Source organism: Phyllobates terribilis, unplaced genomic scaffold (assembly GCF_046119375.1).
Source record: "Phyllobates terribilis strain yellow unplaced genomic scaffold, ASM4611937v1 Scaffold_12__6_contigs__length_324123572, whole genome shotgun sequence".
NCBI classification, from domain to species: domain Eukaryota; kingdom Metazoa; phylum Chordata; class Amphibia; order Anura; family Dendrobatidae; genus Phyllobates; species Phyllobates terribilis.
The window spans coordinates 150,453,617-150,475,767 of record NW_027362772.1 but is presented as its reverse complement, the minus strand read 5'-3'; the positions used below and the strand labels follow the sequence as shown (position 1 = coordinate 150,475,767).

Here is a 22,151-nt window from a genome sequence, read left to right as displayed (position 1 = left end):
CCACACTTCTGAGGATCCTCATTGGCTGAATAAAATGAAACTGGCTCATTGCATTATGGGAACTTCCGATTCTGGTATACGATATTCTAAAAGTATCGGAACTAAGTATCGGAATTCCGATACCGCGAATATCGGCCGATACCTGATATTTCAGTATCGGAATGCTCAACACTAATGTATAGCCATCAGGAGGAAGGTTAGAAATGATCATAAAGGAGTCGCAATATACAGAAGATTAGATGGATTCCATGAAATGCGCAGACACACGGACGCTGTACGTTTACTGCACAGAAAAACATTACATCCACATAGAAAAGTATAAAACCAGGATCTGATCCTTTCTCATAGTATTGAAATAGCGGACAGATAAATGGCTGAAATAACGGGGCACATCAGAGGTGAAATGTCTCAGACAAACCAGTGGGGGGCAGCAGGAGACCAATCATGGAATGCAGCAAAGACGTCACAGCGAGGCGCACCATCCGCACACAATCCGGTTGCAGAGACGCCGGCCGCATTCTTCCATTAAAGGCACAGCGTCTCCAGTAATCACATTTTTAGTATTATGTATCAATCAAAATCCGGGCTGGAAAACTTTGTGTACTGCAGGATCTTGTCTCGTGGGCTGAGAGGACGCCAGCTCAGATTAAGCTCCTCGTCTCCGTCACACAAATAATCCTCTTCAATCTTAACCTGGAACAGAGCGACAAAGATGTGAGTGATGGCGGGATGAAATACAGGAGTTACATTAATGTGCCCTATTGATTCTGCTTGGTGGGTGTACGACCACCGATCGGCAGAACAGTTGGACGTCCAACCACTGCGTTATTCGTTCCCTATGGAATGTGCTTGGCTTTTTCTGGTGGAACCAAAGAGAATGAAGGAAGCGGCAGTCGGGCGTCCAAATTTTTGCAATTGAATAATCTCATGACATTGACATAGATCCTACACCACGTCCATCCTTTTATCGTGTGATGGCGGCACTGCTGGATATATTCTTCTTGATCGAAGTGATGATTAGTGTTGAGCATTCCGATACTGAAATATCGGGTATCGGCCGATATTCGCGGTATCGGAATTCCGATACTTAATTCCGATACTATTGCAATATCGTATACCGGAATCGGAAGTTCCCATAATGCAATGAGACATTTTCATTTTATTCAGCCAATGAGGATCCTAAGAAGTGTGGGCACATCCTGTTAGGCATGTAGGCATCTTAACTAATGGCATGGCTGTGATTGGCTGCTGAAATGATGTCATGATGCACTATAAAAGCCACCGCCGCCATTTTGAGCTCACTCTGCTGTGAATTCAGTTAGGGATAGGATGCTGTTGTTCTGAGGGACAGTTTTAGCTACCTATTTGCTCTATACTGCTTTACCCAAGCTACTTTCTAAATCACTGTGCCTTGCAGTGCTAGTGCACAGTTCCCTGTGCTGTTCACCGCTATCTGCAAGGTCTGTGTGTGTGAGTGCAGCTCACCCTGTAGTGTGTGCTTCAGCCAAGTCTGGTTGTAGTGCACTCAGTGTGTGTCACTGCCTCATACATTGTCCTTTTTTGCCAATTCATAATTTTTCCTGATATCTCCTATTAGTGTGGTGGTTCCATCTGTATTCAGCTAAATTGGTTCCAAACACACTATATAGGAGTAGATAGAGAAATTTTTTTCCGTCTTGCAGCACTAGTGCACAGTGCTCTGCATCTGTACTGTTCACCGCTGTCTGCAAGGTCTGGTGTGTGAGTGCAGCTCACCCTGTAGTGTGTGCTTCAACCCCGTCTGGTTGTAGTGCACTCAGTGTGTGTCACTGCCTCATACATTGTCCTTTATTGCCAATTCATAATTTTTCCTGATATCTCCTATTAGTGTGGTGGTTCCATCTGTATTCAGCTAAATTGGTTCCAAACACACTATATAGGAGTAGATAGAGAATTTTTTTTCCGTCTTGCAGCACTAGTGCACAGTGCTCTGCATCTGTACTGTTCACCGCTGTCTGCAAGGTCTGGTGTGTGAGTGCAGCTCACCCTGTAGTGTGTGCTTCAACCCCGTCTGGTTGTAGTGCACTCAGTGTGTGTCACTGCCTCATACATTGTCCTTTATTGCCAATTCATAATTTTTCCTGATATCTCCTATTAGTGTGGTGGTTCCATCCATATTCAGCTAAATTGATTCCAAACACACTATATAGGAGTAGATAGAGGAGCCTTTCTGCAGCATTGGGCCCTGCAGCCCCAGCCAGATTAGTATTAGCCTATTTTTTGCAGCCTCATCTATTGCATTGTAGGTTACCTTCCTACATTGTAATAGCTACAAAAAGTTTGTGATACTATCGTTATTACATCTTTAGGCACATCCAGTGTCTTTTTGTGACAAAAAAAACCTAAATAAAGTTCACCAAACACTCCACTTTACAGTTGTGTAGGCCACATTAGCTCATATTAAAGTCTAGTCCACACTTTATAAAATTAGTGTTTCTTATACCTGTTAGCAGCTGTTCAGGAATAAGCACACTAAGCCCTTAGTACTTTTCTGCCTATCTTTATCAGTCTACCAAGATGAAGAAGGCAGGGAGTAAGGCATGTGGTCGTGGTCGTGGGCGTGGGCGTGGAGTTTCTGCAGGGAGAGGACGTGAGGATTCTGTGCCTGCAGGGAGAGGACGTGGGGATTCTGTGCCTGCTGCGGGCACCAGTGACTCAGCATCCCCCAGTTTTACCAGGGAACAGTCCTTTATGCGCAGCTTTGTAGGAGCTAGCCGTACCCCACTGCTGCGCGAGGACCAAATTGAAGCCGTTGTCGGATGGATGGCAGCTAACGCATCGACTTCAATTAGTTCCAGATCCTCTCAGGTCCTGAGCACTGAAGAGCACCCATCTGTCTCTTCACCACCTGCCAAATTGCCCAGGCAGTCAGAGAGCCCTGGACAGGAGCCATCTCTACTTCTGTTCTCTGAATCTCTTGGCTTGGAAAGAGGGGGCCAGCCAAGCAGAATTCGAGAATTTGAAGAAGAGGTAGTATGCAGTGATGCGCAACCGTTTTGTCTCTCTGAATCTGAAGAGGCGGGTGGGCCAGTGCCTATGGTCAGCAGCACACCTCAGTACGCATCTGATGATGAGACTCAGGTGCCACTTTCTGGTGCGTACTGTGCTGTCGAGACTACCCAGGAGAAGCAGTTGTTTGAAGAGGGTGGTGTAGATGATGAGGTCCTTGACCCATCATGGCGTGAGGGACAGGAAGGTGGTGGGAGCAGCTCTGAGGAAGAGATTCCCCGAACGGCCCAAAAAGGAGGGAGAGGGAGGGGGCAGACTTGGTTGCCTGTAGCCTCCACTTCGGCACCCATTAGGAGCATGGCTCTTCCAAAATCCAAAGCGGGCGCTCCCAAGACTTGCAGTGCCTGGTCCTTTTTTGACACAGTTGCAGATGACATTTGCTTTGTCAAATGCAAGCTGTGTAATCAGAAGGTGAAAAGAGGGAAAAGTGTCAGCAACCTCAATACCACAAATATGTGGAAACATGTGCGGACCAAGCACGTGGTGGAGTTACACAAACACACTGAAGACCTAGGCCAACCTACAGCGCCACCTACCACCTCTTCAGCTCGTGTTGTAGCCTCTTCCTCCAGCTCACACACAGCTGATTCGGCTTCCTCACAGGATCGCCATGGAAGAATCTCTGGCACTGTTGTACAGAGACACAGTGTAATTCCACCCACAGCACCACTTTCCCAGTCATCCTCACACTCCCAGGCCAGTCTACAGCCATCGTTAGCACAGGCATGGGAGAAAAGGCGCCCATACTCGGCAAACCACCCCCGAGCACAGGCTCTGAATGCTGGCATTGCTAAACTACTGGCCCTTGAAATGCTATCATTCAGGCTGGTGGAGACTGACACATTCCGTAACTTTATGGCATTGGCAGTCCCACAATACAACGTGCCCAGCCGCTTTTATTTCAGCAGGCAAGCCGTCCCTGCCCTGCAACATCATGTGGAGGGAAAAATTAAACATGCGCTACAAAACGCCGTCAGTAGCAAGGTCCACCTGACCACTGATGCGTGGACCAGTAAGCATGGACAGGGACGATACCTTTCCCTCACTGCCCATTGGGTAAATGTTGTGGAGCCGGGTACAGATCTTGAGAGTGGCGCTGTACGTGTTCTGCCAACTCCAAAGATTGCAGGAATCCAGTCTGTACACATTGACTCCTCCTCATACTCCAGTTCCTCTGAATCAGCGCTGCAGGAGCCGTCACGGTCTACCTCCACATCGACCCGTGAACGGTTACCTGTTATGATGACCGATATGAGCACAGCCGTGGCCAAACGTCAACAGGCCGTATTAAAATTAATTTCTTTGGGGAATCGAAGCCACACAGCGCAGGAGCTCTGGAATGCCATCAAGCAGCAGAGTGACGTGTGGTTTGTGCCAGCGAATCTCCAGCCAGGCATGGTAGTGTGTGACAATGGCCGAAATCTGGTGGCAGCTCTGGGCCTAGGCAACCTCACTCACATCCCATGTCTGGCACATGTGCTCAACTTGGTCGTGCAGAGTTTTTTGAGGGACTATCCGGATCTTGATGCACTGCTTCACAAGGTCCGCATAGAGTGCGCTCACTTGCGGCGTTCCAGCAATGCAAGATCACGCATTGCAGCTCTGCAGCGCCGATTATGTCTTCCGGAACATCGCATCATATGTGACCTACCCACCAGGTGGAATTCAACGTTACATATGTTGGAGAGGTTGTGTGAGCAGCAGGCAGCAGTAATGGAGTACCAGCTGCAGCAGGCGCAAACAAGTCGCAGTGCGCGCCGTTCACACTTCACCACCACTGAGTGGGCCTCTATGAAGGACATTTGCCACGTTTTGCGTGCCTTCGATTATTCCACGCGGATGGCGAGTGCAGATGATGCACTAGTCAGCATGACTATCCCCCTTATCTGCCTGCTTGAAAAAACACTGCAAGCACTAAGGGACGAGGTTTTGGAAGAGGTGGAGGATGAGGAGTCACAAATGCCATCTGCTTCTCTACAGTCTGCGCAACGTGGTTCCTCACAAAGGCCTAGGCAGGGGACACTTTGTGAGGAGGATGAGGAGGAGTCAATGGATGAGGAAGACATCTGTCCAGAGGAGGGAGGTACACAATGCTCTAGTAGTCAGTATCTAGAGCGAGGGTGGGGTGATGCAGAGCAGGCAGAGATCACGCCTCAAGCAAGGGACAGCGTTTCTTGGCCAGTTGGCAGTCTGCAGCACATGGTTGATTTCATGCTGCAGTGCCTCAGAAACGACCGCCGCATCGCCCACATTCTCAACACGGTTGATTATTGGGTGTCCACCCTCCTAGATCCTCGCTACCGGGACAACTTACAAAGCCTCATAACACCATTGAACCGGGAGCGTAAAATGCGGGAGTACCAAGACGCACTGGTGCATTCCATCATGTTCTCCATTCCAACCGAGAGCAGTGCTGCTAGTGCTTTACAAAGCAGCTCAGTGCGTCGAGGCAGTGGAGGAAGCTCTGCACAAAGAGGGAGCAGAAGCAGCGCCTCAGCACAAGGCAAGACCAGTATGGCCGAAATGTGGCAAAGTTTTGTGTCCCCGCCGCCACAAATGTCTACACCATCACAGACAGCTCCAGTCAGCAGGAGGCAACGTTTCCGTCAGATGGTGACAGACTACATGTCTTGCCCTCTTAGTGTACTCCCAGACGGCTCTTCTCCCTTCAAGTTTTGGGTCTGTAAGCTGGATACATGGCCAGAGCTTAGTCAGTATGCACTGGAGGTGCTAGCTTGCCCTGCTGCTAGTGTATTATCGGAACGCGTCTTTAGTGCCGCAGGTGGTGTACTAACAGACCGTCGCATGCGACTATCCTCCGATAACGTTGACCGGTTTACTTTTCTCAAAATGAACAAGGCCTGGATCTCTCATGAATTTGCCAGTCCTCTTCCAGAATAAATAATTGGTTGGCAACAGTATCCAGGTCTCCTGTTCTGTTCATGTTTCTACCACCTGAACTGTAATCCCTGAGCTCCAACACCGCCAGTTGGCGCTCGGAAGTGCCGTCTGCACAGTCAACACTTGCTGCCGTGTTATTGGGGTTCAGTAACGTCAGCTGTTCTCCTGCTGTGCGGACGGCAATTTCTCCTGATTTGTCCACATCCACTGTACTACACATTTTAAAGTTGCTCCAATTACTCCTCTGGCTCCTCTGTTTTCATTCTTATCCCTGGGCTCCAGCACCGCCAGTTGGCGCTCGGAAGTGCTGTCTGCACAGTCAACACTTGCTACCATGTTATTGGGGTTCAGTAACGTCAGCTGTTCCCCTGCTGTGCGGACGGCAATTTCTCCTGCTCTGTCCACATTCTCACTACTACAGATTTTAAAGTTGCTCCAATTACACCTCTGGCTCCTCTGTTTTCAGTATTATCCCTGAGCTCCAACACCGCCAGTTGGCGCTCGGAAGTGCCGTCTGCACAGTCAACACTTGCTGCCGTGTTATTGGGGTTCAGTAACGTCAGCTGTTCTCCTGCTGTGCGGACGGCAATTTCTCCTGATTTGTCCACATCCACTGTACTACACATTTTAAAGTTGCTCCAATTACTCCTCTGGCTCCTCTGTTTTCATTCTTATCCCTGGGCTCCAGCACCGCCAGTTGGCGCTCGGAAGTGCCGTCTGCACAGTCAACACTTGCTGCCGTGTTATTGGGGTTCAGTAACGTCAGCTGTTCTCCTGCTGTGCGGACGGCAATTTCTCCTGATTTGTCCACATCCACTGTACTACACATTTTAAAGTTGCTCCAATTACTCCTCTGGCTCCTCTGTTTTCATTCTTATCCCTGGGCTCCAGCACCGCCAGTTGGCGCTCGGAAGTGCTGTCTGCACAGTCAACACTTGCTACCATGTTATTGGGGTTCAGTAACGTCAGCTGTTCCCCTGCTGTGCGGACGGCAATTTCTCCTGCTCTGTCCACATTCTCACTACTACAGATTTTAAAGTTGCTCCAATTACACCTCTGGCTCCTCTGTTTTCATTCTTATCCCTGGGCTCCAGCACCGCCAGTTGGCGCTCGGAAGTGCCGTCTGCACAGTCAACACTTGCTGCGGTGTTATTGGGGTTCGGTAACGTCAGCTGTTCCCCTGCTGTGTTCACGGCAATTTCTCCTGCTCTGTCCATATTCACTGTGCTACTTATTTAAAACTTGCTCCAATTACACCTCTGGCTCCTCCGTTTTTAGTATTTACCCTGGGCTCCAACACCGCCAGTTGGCGCTCGGAAGTGCTGTCTGCACAGTCAACACTTGCTGCCGTGTTATTGGGGTTCAGTAACGTCAGCTGTTCTCCTGCTGTGCGGACGGCAATTTCTCCTGCTTTGTCCACATCCACTGTACTACACATTTTAAAGTTGCTCGAATTACACCTCTGGCTCCTCTGTTTTCATTCTTATCCCTGGGCTCCAGCACCGCCAGTTGGCGCTCGGAAGTGCCGTCTGCACAGTCAACACTTGCTGCGGTGTTATTGGGGTTCGGTAACGTCAGCTGTTCCCCTGCTGTGTTCACGGCAATTTCTCCTGCTCTGTCCATATTCACTGTGCTACTTATTTAAAACTTGCTCCAATTACACCTCTGGCTCCTCCGTTTTTAGTATTTACCCTGGGCTCCAATACCGCTAGTTGCTGCTCAGAAGTGCCGTCTGCACAGTCAACGCTTGCTCCAGTGTTATTGGGATTCAGTAACGTCAGCTGATCCCCAGCTGTGTGTCCGGCAAATTCTCCTGCTTTGTCCACATCCACTGTAGTACGGATTTAAAACCTCCTCCAAATACACCTCTGGCTCTTCTGTTTTTAGTATTTACCCTGGGCTCCAGCACCGCCAGCTGGTTCTCGGCAGTTCCATTGGCTCTTGTACCTTCTGCTACCCATCCGGGTTCCAGTACCGTCAGCTGGTTCTCGGCAGTGTCTTTGGCACGGGTACTCCCTCCTGCCCAGCCTGGTTCCAGCACGCCAGCTGTTTCCGGGTAGTGTCAACGTCACTTTGCCTCCAATGCGTTGTCCTGTCGTGTTGCGGTCGGGTTAGCCGACTCTATGGTGCCTGCAGTTTAGGTGACTCCTATGTGGGCTGCGGGATCTGGCAATGAAGGCTGGTTCCATAGTGCCAATAGGACAAGCACCCTCTGTAGGACTGTGGGTTTTGGTAACTGCGGCCGGCTCGCGGCCTTGAACTTTTTTTTTACATGGGTACCTTCTGCTACCCATCCGGGTTCCAGTACCGTCAGCTGGTTCTCGGCAGTGCCTTTGGATTAGGTGCCTCCTTCTCGGTATCCAAGTTCCACCAACGTCTGCTGGTCCTTGGTAGTGCTTTCTGGCACAGGTACCTCCTGCTTAGTAACCGAGTTCCAGTAACATCAGCTGGTCCTCGGTAGTTCCATTGGCTCTTGTACCTTCTGCTACCCATCCGGGTTCCAGTACCGTCAGCTGGTCCTCGGTAGTTCCATTTGCTCTTGTATCTTCTGCTACCCATCCGGGTTCCAGTACCGTCAGCTGGTTCTCGGCAGTGTCTTTGGCACGGGTACTCCCTCCTGCCCAGCCTGGTTCCAGCACGCCAGCTGTTTCCGGGTAGTGTCAACGTCACTTTGCCTCCAATGCGTTGTCCTGTCGTGTTGCGGTCGGGTTAGCCGACTCTATGGTGCCTGCAGTTTAGGTGACTCCTATGTGGGCTGCGGGATCTGGCAATGAAGGCTGGTTCCATAGTGCCAATAGGACAAGCACCCTCTGTAGGACTGTGGGTTTTGGTAACTGCGGCCGGCTCGCGGCCTTGAACTTTTTTTTTACATGGGTACCTTCTGCTACCCATCCGGGTTCCAGTACCGTCAGCTGGTTCTCGGCAGTGCCTTTGGATTAGGTGCCTCCTTCTCGGTATCCAAGTTCCACCAACGTCTGCTGGTCCTTGGTAGTGCTTTCTGGCACAGGTACCTCCTGCTTAGTAACCGAGTTCCAGTAACATCAGCTGGTCCTCGGTAGTTCCATTGGCTCTTGTACCTTCTGCTACCCATCCGGGTTCCAGTACCGTCAGCTGGTCCTCGGTAGTTCCATTTGCTCTTGTATCTTCTGCTACCCATCCGGGTTCCAGTACCGTCAGCTGGTTCTCGGCAGTGTCTTTGGCACGGGTACTCCCTCCTGCCCAGCCTGGTTCCAGCACGCCAGCTGTTTCCGGGTAGTGTCAACGTCACTTTGCCTCCAATGCGTTGTCCTGTCGTGTTGCGGTCGGGTTAGCCGACTCTATGGTGCCTGCAGTTTAGGTGACTCCTATGTGGGCTGCGGGATCTGGCAATGAAGGCTGGTTCCATAGTGCCAATAGGACAAGCACCCTCTGTAGGACTGTGGGTTTTGGTAACTGCGGCCGGCTCGCGGCCTTGAACTTTTTTTTTACATGGGTACCTTCTGCTACCCATCCGGGTTCCAGTACCGTCAGCTGGTTCTCGGCAGTGCCTTTGGATTAGGTGCCTCCTTCTCGGTATCCAAGTTCCACCAACGTCTGCTGGTCCTTGGTAGTGCTTTCTGGCACAGGTACCTCCTGCTTAGTAACCGAGTTCCAGTAACATCAGCTGGTCCTCGGTAGTTCCATTGGCTCTTGTACCTTCTGCTACCCATCCGGGTTCCAGTACCGTCAGCTGGTCCTCGGTAGTTCCATTTGCTCTTGTATCTTCTGCTACCCATCCGGGTTCCAGTACCGTCAGCTGGTTCTCGGCAGTGCCTTTGGATTAGGTGCCTCCTTCTCGGTATCCAAGTTCCACCAACGTCTGCTGGTCCTTGGTAGTGCTTTCTGGCACAGGTACCTCCTGCTTAGTAACCGAGTTCCAGTAACATCAGCTGGTCCTCGGTAGTTCCATTGGCTCTTGTACCTTCTGCTACCCATCCGGGTTCCAGTACCGTCAGCTGGTCCTCGGTAGTTCCATTTGCTCTTGTATCTTCTGCTACCCATCCGGGTTCCAGTACCGTCAGCTGGTTCTCGGCAGTGTCTTTGGCACGGGTACTCCCTCCTGCCCAGCCTGGTTCCAGCACGCCAGCTGTTTCCGGGTAGTGTCAACGTCACTTTGCCTCCAATGCGTTGTCCTGTCGTGTTGCGGTCGGGTTAGCCGACTCTATGGTGCCTGCAGTTTAGGTGACTCCTATGTGGGCTGCGGGATCTGGCAATGAAGGCTGGTTCCATAGTGCCAATAGGACAAGCACCCTCTGTAGGACTGTGGGTTTTGGTAACTGCGGCCGGCTCGCGGCCTTGAACTTTTTTTTTACATGGGTACCTTCTGCTACCCATCCGGGTTCCAGTACCGTCAGCTGGTTCTCGGCAGTGCCTTTGGATTAGGTGCCTCCTTCTCGGTATCCAAGTTCCACCAACGTCTGCTGGTCCTTGGTAGTGCTTTCTGGCACAGGTACCTCCTGCTTAGTAACCGAGTTCCAGTAACATCAGCTGGTCCTCGGTAGTTCCATTGGCTCTTGTACCTTCTGCTACCCATCCGGGTTCCAGTACCGTCAGCTGGTCCTCGGTAGTTCCATTTGCTCTTGTATCTTCTGCTACCCATCCGGGTTCCAGTACCGTCAGCTGGTCCTCGGTAGTTCCATTTGCTCTTGTATCTTCTGCTACCCATCCGGGTTCCAGTACCGTCAGCTGGTTCTCGGCAGTGCCTTTGGATTAGGTGCCTCCTTCTCGGTATCCAAGTTCCACCAACGTCTGCTGGTCCTTGGTAGTGCTTTCTGGCACAGGTACCTCCTGCTTAGTAACCGAGTTCCAGTAACATCAGCTGGTCCTCGGTAGTTCCATTGGCTCTTGTACCTTCTGCTACCCATCCGGGTTCCAGTACCGTCAGCTGGTCCTCGGTAGTTCCATTTGCTCTTGTATCTTCTGCTACCCATCCGGGTTCCAGTACCGTCAGCTGGTTCTCGGCAGTGCCTTTGGATTAGGTGCCTCCTTCTCGGTATCCAAGTTCCACCAACGTCTGCTGGTCCTTGGTAGTGCTTTCTGGCACAGGTACCTCCTGCTTAGTAACCGAGTTCCAGTAACATCAGCTGGTCCTCGGTAGTTCCATTGGCTCTTGTACCTTCTGCTACCCATCCGGGTTCCAGTACCGTCAGCTGGTCCTCGGTAGTTCCATTTGCTCTTGTATCTTCTGCTACCCATCCGGGTTCCAGTACCGTCAGCTGGTTCTCGGCAGTGTCTTTGGCACGGGTACTCCCTCCTGCCCAGCCTGGTTCCAGCACGCCAGCTGTTTCCGGGTAGTGTCAACGTCACTTTGCCTCCAATGCGTTGTCCTGTCGTGTTGCGGTCGGGTTAGCCGACTCTATGGTGCCTGCAGTTTAGGTGACTCCTATGTGGGCTGCGGGATCTGGCAATGAAGGCTGGTTCCATAGTGCCAATAGGACAAGCACCCTCTGTAGGACTGTGGGTTTTGGTAACTGCGGCCGGCTCGCGGCCTTGAACTTTTTTTTTACATGGGTACCTTCTGCTACCCATCCGGGTTCCAGTACCGTCAGCTGGTTCTCGGCAGTGCCTTTGGATTAGGTGCCTCCTTCTCGGTATCCAAGTTCCACCAACGTCTGCTGGTCCTTGGTAGTGCTTTCTGGCACAGGTACCTCCTGCTTAGTAACCGAGTTCCAGTAACATCAGCTGGTCCTCGGTAGTTCCATTGGCTCTTGTACCTTCTGCTACCCATCCGGGTTCCAGTAACATCAGCTGGTCCTCGGTAGTTCCATTGGCTCTTGTACCTTCTGCTACCCATCCGGGTTCCAGTACCGTCAGCTGGTTCTCGGCAGTGCCTTTGGATTAGGTGCCTCCTTCTCGGTATCCAAGTTCCACCAACGTCTGCTGGTCCTTGGTAGTGCTTTCTGGCACAGGTACCTCCTGCTTAGTAACCGAGTTCCAGTAACATCAGCTGGTCCTCGGTAGTTCCATTGGCTCTTGTACCTTCTGCTATCCATCCGGGTTCCAGTACCGTCAGCTGGTCCTCGGTAGTTCCTCAGCTTTCTTGTACCTTCTGCTACATTTCCAAGTTCAAGCTTTTTGAAATGGTTCTTGGTAATCACTCTGGATCTCCCTGACGAGGACCCTGAAGACGAGGACCCTGAAGACCAACCCTAAGAAGACGAGGACCCCGAAGACAATGACCCTGAAGACGAGGACCCTGAAGACCACCCCGAAGAAGACGAGGACCCTGAAGACCACCCCGAAGAAGACGAGGACCCTGAAGACCACCCCGAAGAAGACGAGGACCCCGAAGACGAGGACCCAGAAGACCAACCCGAAGAAGACGAGGACCCCGAAGACGAGGACCCCCGAAGACGACGACCCTGAAGACCACCCCGAAGAAGACCAAGAAGATGACCCTGAAGAAGTTGACCAAGAAGACAAAGAAGAGAAGACAAGCACCAAGATACAGAAAAACAAGAGACAGAAAACCAAGAAGCAGAAATACAAGAAGCTGCAGAACAAAAAGCGGAAGAACATTAAGCATAAGACTAAAAATCAGAGCAAAAGATAATATCTAAATTATAAGCAGAAGATGACTAAGCAGTGTATGGGGGTGAGTCCGTTCCTCCTCGTGGTGCCCCTGGAAAAGACCTGCTGCTGCAGGCCAAACTGAACGCGGACAAATCCTGTTGTAAATCTTTTGTGACGGGCAGAACGAAAGGTGTAATGTCCAACCTTTTATAGATAACAACTACAGGAATGCCTGTCACAAATAAGAATATGATGAAGAAGAAGAATATGAAGAAGATGAAGAAGTAGAATATGAAGAATGTAAAAAAAAGAATAATACGAAGAAGGTGAAGAAGAAGAAGGTGAAGAAGAAGTGGATGAAAAAGATGCTGAGGATGATGAAGGAGAAAGTGTGGGAGAAGTAAAAAAGAAGGTGAAGAGCATGGAAGTAGTGAAACATAAATATCTGACAAAATATAAAAATACTTAACATAGTTAATATTTCCGTAACTCAGAACATAATAAAAAAATATTAATTCCTGCTATTCCATTTGACTGGGCTAAACCTCTATGCCTTTATTGTCTCCCCCACCTCCCCCAATACATTCTACATTATTCTTAGTTGTTTTCCTTCATGTAGAAATAACCTACAAGGAAAGAAAGGGTTTATTTTAATTCCGATATTTATGTCCCATTGACTTGCATTGGTTTCCGGTATCGGAATCGGCGATATCCGATACTTTTTCGGTATCGGTCCGATCCAATCCGATCCGATATTTCCCGATATCGGAAGGTATCGCTCAACACTAGTGATGATCATTCAAAATATCCCTCCGCTGACTGGTACGTCCATTATTGGGTCTCCGAACAATGGAGACTGGGGTAGCGGTGGGGATTCAGCGCTGGGCTTGGGGATGGTAAGAACTGTGCACATAAGGGAAAAGTTTTCTAAACGGGACAACCCGTTTTACATAAAAAAAAATCAACATCATTGTCCTCGCCTGGAGTATCATGTTGACAAGTTACAATGAAATGTGAAAACAATACCCCAAAAAGTAATGTCATAAGTGCAGGTTTTGGGTTCTTGTTCACAATTTTTGTAACATTTGGAATTTTTGTGGGATGTTAAAAAGTCATTCAAAACTACAACTTTGAAATCAATATTGAAGGTCTGGTCAATGAATCAACCAAAGTCAGATGGTCACTTTGAAAATAAACAAGCCCTTGTACAGCTCTGTTGTGGGAACGATATAAAAAGTTATGGCTCTTGGAAGAAGGGAAGAAAAAAATGAAAGTGCAAGAAGAAAGTTAATCCCAAAGATCTTTATAGTTGAAAGTGAGGTTGGACACTGTTGTTGAGATTGGAAGGTGACTAATGTCTGATATAACATTTCAGTAAAAGTCTAAGGCCAGGGCACCACTATCAGTACTTTTTCTCAGGAGTGGGAGCCCCCAAACCAGGTGAGGAACAATCAGAGAAAGGGTAGAATAGAAACAAGTCACCAATTCTGCATTTACCACCCGCTCCTGAGAAAAAATGCTGACCAAATACTGATAGTGGGACCGTGGCCTTATAGTCCTAGTGGTTGGTGTGAAAACTGCAATTTCTTATTTTAATACAGGTTGTGATTTGTTTTGTTTTTTTTCCATAGCGTAACCCCCTTCACGCCATGGTCATTTTACGTTTTGTTTTTTCCCTCCCCTTCTTCCAAGCAAGAACCATAACTTTATTTTTCCATCAATATGGCCATGTGGGGCTTGTGTTCTGCGGGACAAGTTGTACTTTTGAACAACACCATTGATTTTATCATATAGAGTACTGGAGAATGAGGGAAAAAAAATCTAAGTTCGATGAAATTTCAAAAAAAAGTGCAATTCCACAACTGTTTGTGTTTTCATTTACCATGTTCACTATATGGTAAAACTGACCTAGCAATAATAAATCTTTATTTTTATATAGTGCAGCGCTATAAATATAAATCTATATAAATATAAATCTATATTTTTATATATTCCGCAGCGCTTTACAGACATTATCATCACTGTCCCCATTGGGGCTCACAATCTACATTGCCTATCAGTATGTCTTTGGAGTGTGGGAGGAAACCAGAGAATCCATAAAACCCACGCAAACATGGGGAGAACATACAAACTCCTTGCAGATGTTGTCCCTGGTGGGATTTGAAACCAGGACCCCAAAGCTGCAGTGCTAACCACTGAGCCACCATGCTGCCCAATAGAATTTCTCCCATCATTACGAGTATGCAGATACCAAACATGTATAGTTTAATTTTTATTTTCGAAATTGGTAGAAAATTTTTTCTTGCGTTTGTCAGCATTTTCCGAGACCTGTAGCGTCTCCATTTTTGGGATCTGGGGTCGGGTGAGCTCTTATTTTTTGCGCCCTGAGCTGACGCTTTTATTGATACCATTTTGGGGTAGATACAATATTTTGAACACCTCTTATTGCAATGTTGCGGTGGCAAAAAAAACTTTAATTCCTGAGTTTAGATTTTTTTTCTTGTTACACTGTTAGATTTTGATTGGACACTTCTGAACGCAGGGATACCAAATATGTGTATAATTGTTTTATTTTGAATGGGGCAAAATGGGGGTAATTTGAACGTGTGTGTGTGTAATATATATATAGATAGATAGATAGATAGATAGATAGATAAATATATATATATTTTTTTCTTCATTTTTAATTTTTTTCCCCCACTTTATTTAATTGTCCTCTTTGGAGACTTGAAGCTGCAATCGTCTGATCACCTGTGCTATACATAGCAGGGCTTCAGCACTGCTGTGTATAGCAGAAATCACTATCTCCTATGAACACTGGCCACGAGTCGGTGTTCACATGAGATTCACAATGACAGGCACAGCGGTCTTCTGCTGACTCCATACTATCATGACAACACATCAGCACCCCACGATCACGTGACAGGGAGCCGATGGGTGGGATTTATGATGCCCTTCCAGCCTGGGCGTTTTAAATCCCTTGTTAGAGATTGACAGTAGGAATTAACTGGTTAACAACTGCGGGTGGAGCTCCATTCCATTTGCGGCTGTTAAAGGCACAGGATGACTGATTAAATCAGCCATCAAGTGCAGTGAAAGATGCAGGTTCAGCGTGTGAGCAAAGTAAATATAAGTCATGGGTCGGGAAGGGGTTAAAATCTACATGCAATACAAAGACCTGATGAAGCAATTAGGTGATTTTCTGACACATTCCCTTTAAGGGAAACACTTATATTCTGCATTGCTTTACCTGCTCTAAAAGTGGCTCTGATGGAAGAAGTGATGGACTTATTTTTTTTCCATGGTCTTTCTCCTCTTTGAACTTTCTCCTTCTTTTAGCTGGTGGCCCTTCTACAAGAGATGGGCTTTCTGGACTGGTAGCCTCTAAGCCAAGGGGAGGTCCGCCGCTTAGACACTTGGATAAGTCCTCATTATCTGGGAGTTCGTTTTCAGAGTTTATCGGGGTGGGTGTATTGCAAGCTTGGGTGCCTTCATCCTGTAAAAAAAAAATCTAGAGAACTTAGAAAATGTATAGAAATCGAATACAAATTAGTTCATAATTGAACACGCGCCTGTCGTTTCAGGTAACTTTTCAGAATAATCTGTCGTCTGTACATGAAGAGAAACAGTTTCTGGCCGTGAGGTCACTTGCACCCTCTCTGCGGGCTCTAGCTCTAATTTTCTCTCTGAGCTATTGGATGGACTAGCTGCTATGATATTTCATATGTACAGCACACACACAGATGATGGATTCCTGCTTCTTTCTCTGTAGTACAGACCGAAAGGAGCAGCAGCATTTAGGACATTATACATCAGTACTAAGCAGTGTAGCTGTGAATCCAGCATTGGAGTGAAGTAGTCTCCTATGCACAGCACAAGTAGAGAGAGGGATTCCTGCTTTTGTAGTACAGACCAAGAGGAACAGCAGCATTTAGGTAGGGTAGTATTAAGCAGTGTAGCTGTGAATCCAGCATTGGAGTGAAGTAGTCTCCTATGCACAGCACAAGTAGAGAGAGGGATTCCTGCTTTTGTAGTACAGACCAAGAGGAACAGCAGCATTTAGGTAGGGCAGTATTAAGCAGTGTAGCTGTGAATCCAGCATTGGAGTGAATTAGTCTCCTATACACAGCACACAGAGAGAGGGATTCCTACTTTTGTAGTACAGATTGAGAGGAAAAGCAGCATTGAGGTAGGGCATTGTACAGCTGTGAATCCAGCATTGGAGTGAAGTAGTCTCCTATGCACAGCACAAGCAGAGAGAGGGATTCCCGCTTTTGTAGTACAGACCAAGAGGAACAGCAGCATTTAGGTAGGGCAGTATTAAGCAGTGTAGCTGTGAATCCAGCATAGGAGTGAATTAGTCTCCTATACAGAGCACACAGAGAGAGGGATTCCTACTTTTGTAGTACAGATTGAGAGGAACAGCAGCATTGAGGTAGGGCATTGTACAGATGTGAATCCAGCATTGGAGTGAAGTAGTCTCCTATGCACAGCACACGCAGAGGGATTCCTGCTTCTGTAGTACAGACCAAAAGGAGCAGCAGCATTTAAGACATTATACAGGACTACTGAGCAGTGTAGCTGTGAATCCAGCATTGGGGTGAGAAAAAACAGTCTCACCGTGTGGAGAGATGACAGGGAGGAGGAGCAGGTATACATTAGGACAGGCGGCAGCCTGATGAAAGGCTACTCAAAACGGGTGTCTTCCTTGTCAGACTGAGGAGCAGCATTGTGACCAAGCATAACTGATCTGCTCGCTCCACCTGACAGGTTTACAATGGGGACACGGACAGAAGTGGAGAGAAATAAGCCATTCTGCTCAGTGAGCCTCCCGGCTTTCTTCCTCCTGGTCTATGTCCTATTCAGGTGGAGTGAGCAGATCAGTTTGTAATGCTGCTCCTCGGCCTGGCATGTTGAGACACATCTGGAGCAGCGTTTCTTCAGGCTGCAGCCAGTCTTTTATCAGCAGAAAGCTTACCAGGTGACAGGTTTCGCCCGATAAAACTAGAAGAGACTCGAGGTGAAAATATCAAAACATATGTTTTATTGACAAAATAATAAAAACATTTTTAAAAGACAGGATAACTGTATTAAAAATCACAACAAAATCGTAGAGCTCACTGCTAACAGTGGCTGTACTCGTGGTATTGTGAAGCCCTGCTGTGCTTGGCATCACAGACCCAGAAGGGTGTATTGAAGGATTCCTCCACAAGAGGCCCCCATAATCATTCACACATCTCCACCTTCCACCTCAGACCACCAGAGGGAGCTCCTTAGGGAGATATATAAGGGAAGGTGGAGCCAGGCAGCCGTTAGTCTAAGTCTGTGTGAGGCTGGATTAGCAGTGAGTCCAGTGCAGTCTGAGACGTGTTACCTCAGAGGACAAAAGCCTGTGCCAGCTCCTGCAATTGCTATCCTGCAGTGGAGCTTATCCAGTTCTAGACTCAGTTGCAGCTCAGTGAGGTGCGCTTTAGGTGTGCCGGCGCCATAAGATCGGTGAACCGCGGCACGCTGCCGTTGGTGTGAGTGGCCTATTGAGGGCTTGAGTAGGCCGAAGGCGAAGGAGTAGAGAGTTAGTACACAGGGGGCAGAGGAGCCTTACTAGCTCACCCCTAAGAAGAAGTTACCGGGTCCGATTCTTGCCGGGATCTCCACGACCCAGTAAGATAACCCGGAATCCCTGGAGAACTACAGGTCCCAGGATCGCTAAAGTGCTGATACGTACCAGAGCCAGGAGACACATAGGCCCCGTAAGTCGGGAGCGTGCACTCCAAGAGAAGGCCCTACCACAAGGACAGCCAGCGCAGGACAGAGACAAAGTTAGGCCTAGGTCCAGGCAGGTCAGAAACTTACTACGCAGCAGCAAGAACCAGGAGGCCCAAAACCTGCTCATTGGGGAGGATCCGGACATACATCCTTCACCCTACAGTGCTCCGGGGAGTACCTGAAATTCCACCAGTAAAAGGTACTGAAGTGACTATCGTGTCCGTCCCTGTTCTTGCTCTGGCCCGGCGTAGACTCTATATCCTGCATCCCCGTTCTTATACTGCCCTGAGGCCCAGCTCTACCTGTGGAGAGCTATACCATCAAGCTGCCTTATCATCAGCCTCAGTGGACTGCGCAGCGCTGGTGATCCTCACCAGAAACCACAGGTGGCGTCACGAACTCTTTCTTTTGTAAAGTTTACAAATATCAACCCCTTTAAAAGAGAGGCCCAGAGTACGGGCCCAGAGCCGACCACCGCGACATCCCTAAAGGCCAGGCTAAAGGCCCGGGTACCGAGTCATCCCCATTCCCCTGGGCTAGTCATCTCTTTCCTGGCGTCACGAACAGGATTGCGTGCCCGCTGCAACGACTAAGTGTTTTGCCCGTTGCCACCGGGTACTGTGCGCCTTTATTCTGAACTGTATACGTAAAGTTGTGGTGAAGATAGCCGCCATTGTTGGGCCGTTGAGCGAGAAGAAGGGCGTAACCGCGGGAAAATAAGGGGCGTACCTGCAAAAGAGCGCGGAGTCCCGGACATGCCCCACGCCTTGACGTCAAAGCAGGAAGCGCCAGGTCCTGTACGCAGCGTCGCTGAACGCACTGACGTAGGACGCAAGCGACGCAAGGTCCTGAAGGCAACCGTCACCTGCGGAGCTGCGGCCTACCGGAAGAAAAACCAGAAGGTAGGCCACGGTTAACTAGGGGGGCGCTAAGATGTCCGTCGAACAGCAGAACGCCGACCTACCGGTCAACGTCCCTGAAGCCCAGCCCACGCCCGATAATGGGCAGGCCGAAGCCGCCGCTCCACCAGCAGCGCCTGTAACACCTGTGATTCCTATGACTTTACCGTACATTCCTGGAGCAAAGTGGCTCCCCCAGTACAACGGCAAACCAGATACCCTGTCTGGATTTAAGCGGAAGATATGTAGTATTTTGGACATGTACTCTATGACCGGCAAACAAAGAGCTGCCGTTGTATTAGGACAGCTGACCGGTGCTGCGGAACGGGAAGTGGAAACATGGTCGGCCGCAGACCGGGAGACAGTGTCCACAATATTCCAAAAATTACAGACTGTCTTTAAGGACCATACTGAGGCGGACCTCCGGATGAGGTTCTACAGTACAGCTGCTCCCAACAACCAGAGGACAACGTTCGGGACTACTAATAAACCGAAAAACAATGAGTTCCTGAATCCATATCACCACACTGGTGATCTATCGTTATTATATTCCATTAGGAACAGACAGGAATTCAAAACGAACTGTGGGGTCAGTTTTATGAGAAAATAATAAATTTTATTTGACATAATATAAATATACAACATAGAAATAGATTATATAGAGGTTTGGGATGAAAAGAAGAGGACTGAAATGACATTATATACAGAAAAAGTCCATTACAGTAAAAGTGTTACAGTGACACTAGATCCCATGCATATAGTTGCTGGTAATTAATTTGATAAATCGCCACAAAGGGTTACACACAATCCAATATTATCTTTCTATGTCCCAATATAGGCTCAAGAGCAATATATAATATAGGAATTATCTTATATCATTAAGGAAATGTTAGGGGTCCGTATGCTAACCTCAAATATCTGTAGCAGTAAAAAAGTTTCAGAGACATACTAAATCCCATACATATGGATAGGGTTTCCTAGTACTCATATAGAGCTGTGGGGCATGCTAAAATGTCACTGGTAGTTGATCTTATGGATCATCACAAGAAATGATATTCAGCCTAATTCTGTCTCTCAATGTCATAGATCAGACTCAGAGACAGTACATAGTGTAACAAATACCTTGTGTCATGATGTGCGATTGTTAGAGGTATGCTAGGGGTCCGTGCTCTAGCCTCGACGCGCGTTTCACCTTCCGGCTTCGTCAGGAGGCGTGGTTTAAAGATTAAAAGCAGGTGCTATATAAGGGAATAGGATAACTCGCCGGCGAATCGGCGCGCAACTCGTCATGTTGCCCCGCCCCGTGGCGCGGCCAGCCGGCGTCCGCAAAGAATGACGGGGAGGAGGACAAACGTCACCCCCCTCGTCACCCCAGCAACCCGTCCGGCCAGCGACGCCACACGGCGCGAGCAGCGCATGTGCGAGGCGCGTCTGCGCCATATGAAAAAAGAGGTGTAATGAAAGTAAGTGTATTTAGGTGTATGTATACCTGCACCACTGTCTATATTAATAACCAAAAAATATATCGAACTCTCATCTATCCAGACTGAATCCTTCCACACCTATGATACTATGTGGAAGGAAAGAGTGACATTGTCTAAATATAACATGCAATGTTCTCCCCTGGTATGGCAAGTAGATAGTTTATACATGATTTTATATCACAAATAACAATGCCATCAGAAATATAGTATCCCAACCAGATAAGAGGTATAACCATTAACCGTAATAAACATAAAGTGCAGGATCATGTTACAATCTGCAATCATATGACATCATTTCCAAATAGAATGGCCATTTAAACATACATGTAATTCCACATATATATATATAAAGAAATCTACGCACATATATAAAGTGCACGTGCCAGCACTGTGTGTATGGGGATGATCACATCAATAAAAAATATATATATATCACAACTATCTATAAATACAGTCATCCAATAATGTACATACATCCACCAACACAGAGATTACACATAAACATAATATGCATAAAATCTTATATGTGGATCCACATGCATACATGGATCGTGCGTACATCCTTAATGCACGCATCAGCGTCATATAATGGAAATGGCCACATAATAAATCGATCGTCATTATTAGTGCATATATTAATTATTTGATCATACACGTATATTAGCGTGCACATAAAGACTGCGTGCATATATCAAAAGGTGTATATCCTAGTGTCAAAATAGCCATTCTTCAAATAAAATAAAATATTAAGCGGAAATGAATGTCATGTCTTGTCATAATATACATAGAAAACCACTGGATAAACAAATATGGTAGTGGTAAAAAACATGAAATACATGTCAAATGAAGAGATTATCAAAATTCAATCATCAGGGAATAGGGCGATAGTAGGTCTTCTTAAATATTTATCAAATGAAGATGGATCATTGGAGAATTCATGATCAGAAGAATAAGGGCAGACGATTAAACTTGTATTCTTCAAATGGCTACAGGATGGAGGGTCACGGCGAGGGAGACTTCCAAGACTAAGAGATCAGCAAACAAAAAATCAAACATAGATCTATATAAAAAACACACACCAAGCACCTGCAATTAAAATAAAGAAAGAGCAGTCAAGGACATTAAAGAAAAGGCTTGAAACTGATGGCTTCATTGAGGCGTATCCAATGTGACCATCCATTTTGTCACTTTTTGTAAGAGTTTTTGTTTAGTGTTCCCACCTCTAATCCCCATATAGACACGATCAATGCCACATGCCGCAAAACCCTTAGGGCTGCAGTTATGGCGTTCAAAGAAGTGTCTGGGGATTGTTTTAAGTGACTGAGGTTCAGTACAATTGATTGCATTTTTGATGTCTCGAATATGTTCCTGTATTCTTATTTTTAATGCTCTAGTGGTTATACCTATATATATAAGCCCGCAAGGGCATTTGATATAATAGATCACTGCTTCCGTCTCGCATGTAATATGATGAACAATTTTAAAGACCTTATTGTTTTTAGAATTGGAGAAGAATTTAGTC

At 47.6% G+C, this 22,151-nt stretch overlaps 1 long non-coding RNA gene across 1 annotated transcript; it reads right to left on the bottom strand.

Moving 5' to 3' along the window:
* Positions 1–262: 262 nt before the first annotated feature.
* LOC141173145 (uncharacterized) lies at positions 263–15,972 on the bottom strand. The gene is made up of 2 exons (XR_012252594.1): positions 15,731–15,972; positions 263–693 (listed from the first exon to the last, which is right to left on the bottom strand). It is a non-coding gene; the product is annotated as an uncharacterized lncRNA (long non-coding RNA).
* Positions 15,973–22,151: the final 6,179 nt, after the last annotated feature.